This window comes from Oncorhynchus mykiss, chromosome 4, assembly GCF_013265735.2.
Source record: "Oncorhynchus mykiss isolate Arlee chromosome 4, USDA_OmykA_1.1, whole genome shotgun sequence".
NCBI lineage: Eukaryota > Metazoa > Chordata > Actinopteri > Salmoniformes > Salmonidae > Oncorhynchus > Oncorhynchus mykiss.
Window position 1 is genome coordinate 39,507,501 of NC_048568.1, and position 7,500 is coordinate 39,515,000.

The window sequence follows — 7,500 nt, forward strand, 5'->3', positions numbered from 1 at the left end:
GTGTGTGTGTGTGTGTGTGTGTGTGCGTGTGTGTATGTGTGTGTGCGCGCACGCGTTTATCCTTGCGTGCGTGTGATTCTGTGTGCCTCGTGAAGCGTTGATATTGTCCTGAGTCCAGGCCAGGGTTGCCCAGGGTCGTCAGTGAGTGTGTGTAATGACTCTCTGATTGGTTGTTTGAAGTGGTAATCAGCTCATCAGCCTCTAGGTGTTAAATGTACTAGGCAATCTTGGTTGGTGCCATACTTAGAATTACTCTAACACTCCAGCACGACTCTGTTAAATGGCCAAGTATATAGCTTAGATGGCATAAATAACAAGATGACACTCTAGCATGATTTTGATGGGCGGGGGGGGGGGTGATGATTCTAGGAAGGTGTTCCTAATGTTAGGTAAAGTCAGTGTATATTCCTCAACATTTTTATAGTTGAGGGGAGATCTAAAGATGAAATAACTAGCGTGGGATGCTAATATGACTAAGATAATGCCTAAGATAATGCCTTTGATAAGATAAGATAATGCCTTTGGCTGCTGGACAATGAAATAAAAGTTGAAAGAAAACAATAGATCGTATATGAGGAAGTCTTTTTAAAATATTTCACTTAACATTTCTATGGTGGGATTTTGTCTTTAGGCTACTTTGAAGCAAGGTAAGACATGTTATCTTTATCTTTATTTAACTAGGCAAGTCAGTTAAGAACAAATTCTTATTTTCAATGACGGCCTAGGAACAGTGGGTTAACTGCCTTGTTCAGGGGCAGAACGACAGATTTGTATGCCTCAATATAGGAACAGATAAAATATAGAGATAGTAATGATAGACCTAACTGTCTTCTGATAGATGGAAAGGCTTTCCCAAAAACCTTCTCTATTAAATGTTCACCAGCTACACAGTAGCCTATACTTACCTGTCAGACTGATATCATGACTACTTGCATCAATCCAGTGGCTGTTTTGTCTGGCAAACTCCATCTCATGTGTGTTACAGAAACACTGCTAACCCAACAACAGTACTAGGTGTCTGTACTACAGAAACGCTGCTAACCCAACAACAGTACTAGGTGCCTGGACTACAGAAACACTGCTAACCCAACAACAGTACTAGGTGACTGTACTACAGAAACGCTGCTAACCCAACAACAGTGCTATGTGCCTGTACTACAGAAACACTGCTAACCCAACAACAGTACTAGGTGCCTGTACTACAGAAACACTGCTAACCCAACAACAGTACCAGGTGCCTGTACTACAGAAACACTGCTAACCCAACAACAGTACCAGGTGCCTGTACTACAGAAACACTGCTAACCCAACAACAGTACTAGGTGCCTGCTGACTTGAATTAAAGGGTAACTACACAAAATAAATCTAATTTCTCGGACCTCAAAAGTGTTTTCCTGATGTGGTTTAAACAATGTTGTGGACTTGGAAAATCTCATTTTTGTATTTTTATTTTATTTACAAAGTGTGACTTTGAGAGCAAAAACCTCCCCAAAAAATGGTAAATTGGTGCATTTCTGCCTCAGTTGACAGGCTAATTGATCTATTTCAATTGTAGACCTACTATTAGCCGACCTGCACAGTACAGCTTGGGTTGGTCTGACTGTTTATAGACCAATATGGGATTGATCATTAGCTGACCTGCACAGTACAGCTTGGGTTGGCCTGACTGTTTATAGACCAATATGGGATTGATCATTTTAGGTCCTTCACAGTACAGCTTGGGTTGGCCTGACTGTTTATAGACCAATATGGGATTGATCATTAGCCGACCTGCACAGTACAGCTTGGGTTGGCCTGACTGTTTGCAGACCAATATGGGATTGATCAATTTAGGTCCTTCACAGTACAGCTTGGGTTGGCCTGACTGTTTAAAGACCAATATGGGATTGATCATTTTAGGTCCTTCACAGTACAGCTTGGGTTGGCCTGACTGTTTATAGACCAATATGGGATTGATCATTTTAGGTCCTTCACAGTACAGCTTGGGTTGGCCTGACTGTTTATAGACCAATATGGGATTGATCATTTTAGGTCCTTCACAGTACAGCTTGGGTTGGCCTGACTGTTTATAGACCAATATGGGATTGATCATTAGCTGACCTGCACAGTACAGCTTGGGTTGGCCTGACTGTTTATAGACCAATATGGGATTGATCATTTTAGGTCCTTCACAGTACAGCTTGGGTTGGCCTGACTGTTTATAGACCAATATGGGATTGATCATTTTCGGTCCTTCACAGTACAGCTTGGGTTGGTCTGACTGTTTATAGACCAATATGGGATTGATCATTTTAGGTCCTTCACAGTACAGCTTGGGTTGGCCTGACTGTTTATAGACCAATATGGGATTGATCATTTTAGGTCCTTCACAGTACAGCTTGGGTTGGCCTGACTGTTTATAGACCAATATGGGATTGATCATTTTAGGTCCTTCACAGTACAGCTTGGGTTGGCCTGACTGTTTATAGACCAATATGGGATTGATCATTAGCTGACCTGCACAGTACAGCTTGGGTTGGCCTGACTGTTTATAGACCAATATGGGATTGATCATTAGCTGACCTGCACAGTACAGCTTGGGTTGGCCTGACTGTTTATAGACCAATATGGGATTGATCATTTTCGGTCCTTCACAGTACAGCTTGGGTTGGCCTGACTGTTTATAGACCAATATGGGATTGATCATTTTAGGTCCTTCACAGTACAGCTTGGGTTGGCCTGACTGTTTATAGACCAATATGGGATTGATCATTAGCTGACCTGCACAGTACAGCTTGGGTTGGCCTGACTGTTTATAGACCAATATGGGATTGATCATTTTCGGTCCTTCACAGTACAGCTTGGGTTGGTCTGACTGTTTATAGACCAATATGGGATTGATCATTTTAGGTCCTTCACAGTACAGCTTGGGTTGGTCTGACTGTTTATAGACCAATATGGGATTGATCATTTTAGGTCCTTCACAGTACAGCTTGGGTTGGCCTGACTGTTTATAGACCAATATGGGATTGATCATTTTAGGTCCTTCACAGTACAGCTTGGGTTGGCCTGACTGTTTATAGACCAATATGGGATTGATCATTTTAGGTCCTTCACAGTACAGCTTGGGTTGGCCTGACTGTTTATAGACCAATATGGGATTGATCATTTTAGGTCCTTCACAGTACAGCTTGGGTTGGCCTGACTGTTTATAGACCAATATGGGATTGATCATTTTAGGTCCTTCACAGTACAGCTTGGGTTGGTCTGACTGTTTATAGACCAATATGGGATTGATCATTTTAGGTCATTCACAGTACAGCTTGGGTTGGCCTGACTGTTTATAGACCAATATGGGATTGATCATTTTCGGTCATTCACAGTACAGCTTGGGTTGGCCTGACTGTTTATAGACCAATATGGGATTGATCATTTTCGGTCATTCACAGTACAGCTTGGGTTGGCCTGACTGTTTATAGACCAATATGGGATTGATCATTTTCGGTCATTCACAGTACAGCTTGGGTTGGCCTGACTGTTTATAGACCAATATGGGATTGATCATTTTCGGTCATTCACAGTACAGCTTGGGTTGGCCTGACTGTTTATAGACCAATATGGGATTGATCATTTTAGGTCCTTCACAGTACAGCTTGGGTTGGCCTGACTGTTTATAGACCAATATGGGATTGATCATTTTAGGTCCTTCACAGTACAGCTTGGGTTGGCCTGACTGTTTATAGACCAATATGGGATTGATCATTTTAGGTCATTCACAGTACAGCTTGGGTTGGCCTGACTGTTTATAGACCAATATGGGATTGATCATTTTAGGTCATTCACAGTACAGCTTGGGTTGGCCTGACTGTTTATAGACCAATATGGGATTGATCATTTTCGGTCATTCACAGTACAGCTTGGGTTGGCCTGACTGTTTATAGACCAATATGGGATTGATCATTTTCGGTCATTCACAGTACAGCTTGGGTTGGCCTGACTGTTTATAGACCAATATGGGATTGATCATTTTCGGTCCTTCACAGTACAGCTTGGGTTGGCCTGACTGTTTATAGACCAATATGGGATTGATCATTTTAGGTCCTTCACAGTACAGCTTGGGTTGGCCTGACTGTTTATAGACCAATATGGGATTGATCATTTTCGGTCCTTCACAGTACAGCTTGGGTTGGCCTGACTGTTTATAGACCAATATGGGATTGATCATTTTAGGTCCTTCACAGTACAGCTTGGGTTGGCCTGACTGTTTATAGACCAATATGGGATTGATCATTTTCGGTCCTTCACAGTACAGCTTGGGTTGGCCTGACTGTTTATAGACCAATATGGGATTGATCATTTGCCGACCTGCACAGTACAGCTTGGGTTGGCCTGACTGTTTGCAGACCAATATGGGATTGATCATTTTAGGTCCTTCACAGTACAGCTTGGGTTGGCCTGACTGTTTATAGACCAATATGGGATTGATCATTTTAGGTCATTCACAGTACAGCTTGGGTTGGCCTGACTGTTTATAGACCAATATGGGATTGATCATTAGCTGACCTGCACAGTACAGCTTGGGTTGGCCTGACTGTTTATAGACCAATATGGGATTGATCATTTTCGGTCATTCACAGTACAGCTTGGGTTGGCCTGACTGTTTATAGACCAATATGGGATTGATCATTTTCGGTCATTCACAGTACAGCTTGGGTTGGTCTGACTGTTTATAGACCAATATGGGATTGATCATTTTCGGTCATTCACAGTACAGCTTGGGTTGGTCTGACTGTTTATAGACCAATATGGGATTGATCATTTTAGGTCCTTCACAGTACAGCTTGGGTTGGCCTGACTGTTTATAGACCAATATGGGATTGATCATATTCGGTCCTTCACAGTACAGCTTGGGTTGGCCTGACTGTTTATAGACCAATATGGGATTGATCATTTTAGGTCATTCACAGTACAGCTTGGGTTGGCCTGACTGTTTATAGACCAATATGGGATTGATCATTTTAGGTCATTCACAGTACAGCTTGGGTTGGCCTGACTGTTTAAAGACCAATATGGGATTGATCATTTTAGGTCATTCACAGTACAGCTTGGGTTGGTCTGACTGTTTATAGACCAATATGGGATTGATCATTTTAGGTCCTTCACAGTACAGCTTGGGTTGGCCTGACTGTTTATAGACCAATATGGGATTGATCATTTTCGGTCATTCACAGTACAGCTTGGGTTGGCCTGACTGTTTATAGACCAATATGGGATTGATCATTTTAGGTCCTTCACAGTACAGCTTGGGTTGGCCTGACTGTTTATAGACCAATATGGGATTGATCATTTTAGGTCCTTCACAGTACAGCTTGGGTTGGCCTGACTGTTTATAGACCAATATGGGATTGATCATTTTAGGTCATTCACAGTACAGCTTGGGTTGGCCTGACTGTTTATAGACCAATATGGGATTGATCATTTTAGGTCCTTCACAGTACAGCTTGGGTTGGCCTGACTGTTTATAGACCAATATGGGATTGATCATTTTAGGTCCTTCACAGTACAGCTTGGGTTGGCCTGACTGTTTATAGACCAATATGGGATTGATCATTTTAGGTCCTTCACAGTACAGCTTGGGTTGGCCTGACTGTTTATTAGACCAATATGGGATTGATCATTTTAGGTCATTCACAGTACAGCTTGGGTTGGCCTGACTGTTTATAGACCAATATGGGATTGATCATTTTAGGTCATTCACAGTACAGCTTGGGTTGGCCTGACTGTTTATAGACCAATATGGGATTGATCATTTTAGGTCATTCACAGTACAGCTTGGGTTGGCCTGACTGTTTAAAGACCAATATGGGATTGATCATTTTAGGTCATTCACAGTACAGCTTGGGTTGGTCTGACTGTTTATAGACCAATATGGGATTGATCATTTTAGGTCCTTCACAGTACAGCTTGGGTTGGCCTGACTGTTTATAGACCAATATGGGATTGATCATTTTAGGTCCTTCACAGTACAGCTTGGGTTGGCCTGACTGTTTATAGACCAATATGGGATTGATCATTTTAGGTCCTTCACAGTACAGCTTGGGTTGGCCTGACTGTTTATAGACCAATATGGGATTGATCATTAGCTGACCTGCACAGTACAGCTTGGGTTGGCCTGACTGTTTATAGACCAATATGGGATTGATCATTTTCGGTCCTTCACAGTACAGCTTGGGTTGGCCTGACTGTTTATAGACCAATATGGGATTGATCATTTTCGGTCCTTCACAGTACAGCTTGGGTTGGCCTGACTGTTTATAGACCAATATGGGATTGATCATTTTAGGTCCTTCACAGTACAGCTTGGGTTGGCCTGACTGTTTATAGACCAATATGGGATTGATCATTTTCGGTCATTCACAGTACAGCTTGGGTTGGCCTGACTGTTTATAGACCGATATGGGATTGATCATTTTCGGTCATTCACAGTACAGCTTGGGTTGGCCTGACTGTTTATAGACCAATATGGGATTGATCATTTTAGGTCCTTCACAGTACAGCTTGGGTTGGCCTGACTGTTTATTGACCAATATGGGATTGATCATTTTAGGTCCTTCACAGTACAGCTTGGGTTGGCCTGACTGTTTATAGACCAATATGGGATTGATCATTTTAGGTCCTTCACAGTACAGCTTGGGTTGGCCTGACTGTTTATAGACCAATATGGGATTGATCATTTTAGGTCATTCACAGTACAGCTTGGGTTGGCCTGACTGTTTATAGACCAATATGGGATTGATCATTTTAGGTCATTCACAGTACAGCTTGGGTTGGCCTGACTGTTTATAGACCAATATGGGATTGATCATTTTAGGTCCTTCACAGTACAGCTTGGGTTGGCCTGACTGTTTACAGACCAATATGGGATTGATCATTTTCGGTCCTTCACAGTACAGCTTGGGTTGGCCTGACTGTTTATAGACCAATATGGGATTGATCATTTTCGGTCCTTCACAGTACAGCTTGGGTTGGCCTGACTGTTTATAGACCAATATGGGATTGATCATTTTAGGTCCTTCACAGTACAGCTTGGGTTGGCCTGACTGTTTATAGACCAATATGGGATTGATCATTTTCGGTCCTTCACAGTACAGCTTGGGTTGGTCTGACTGTTTATAGACCAATATGGGATTGATCATTTTCGGTCCTTCACAGTACAGCTTGGGTTGGCCTGACTGTTTATAGACCAATATGGGATTGATCATTTTCGGTCCTTCACAGTACAGCTTGGGTTGGCCTGACTGTTTATAGACCAATATGGGATTGATCATTTTAGGTCCTTCACAGTACAGCTTGGGTTGGCCTGACTGTTTATAGACCAATATGGGATTGATCATTTTCGGTCCTTCACAGTACAGCTTGGGTTGGTCTGACTGTTTATAGACCAATATGGGATTGATCATTTTCGGTCCTTCACAGTACAGCTTGGGTTGGCCTGACTGTTTATAGACCAATATGGGATTG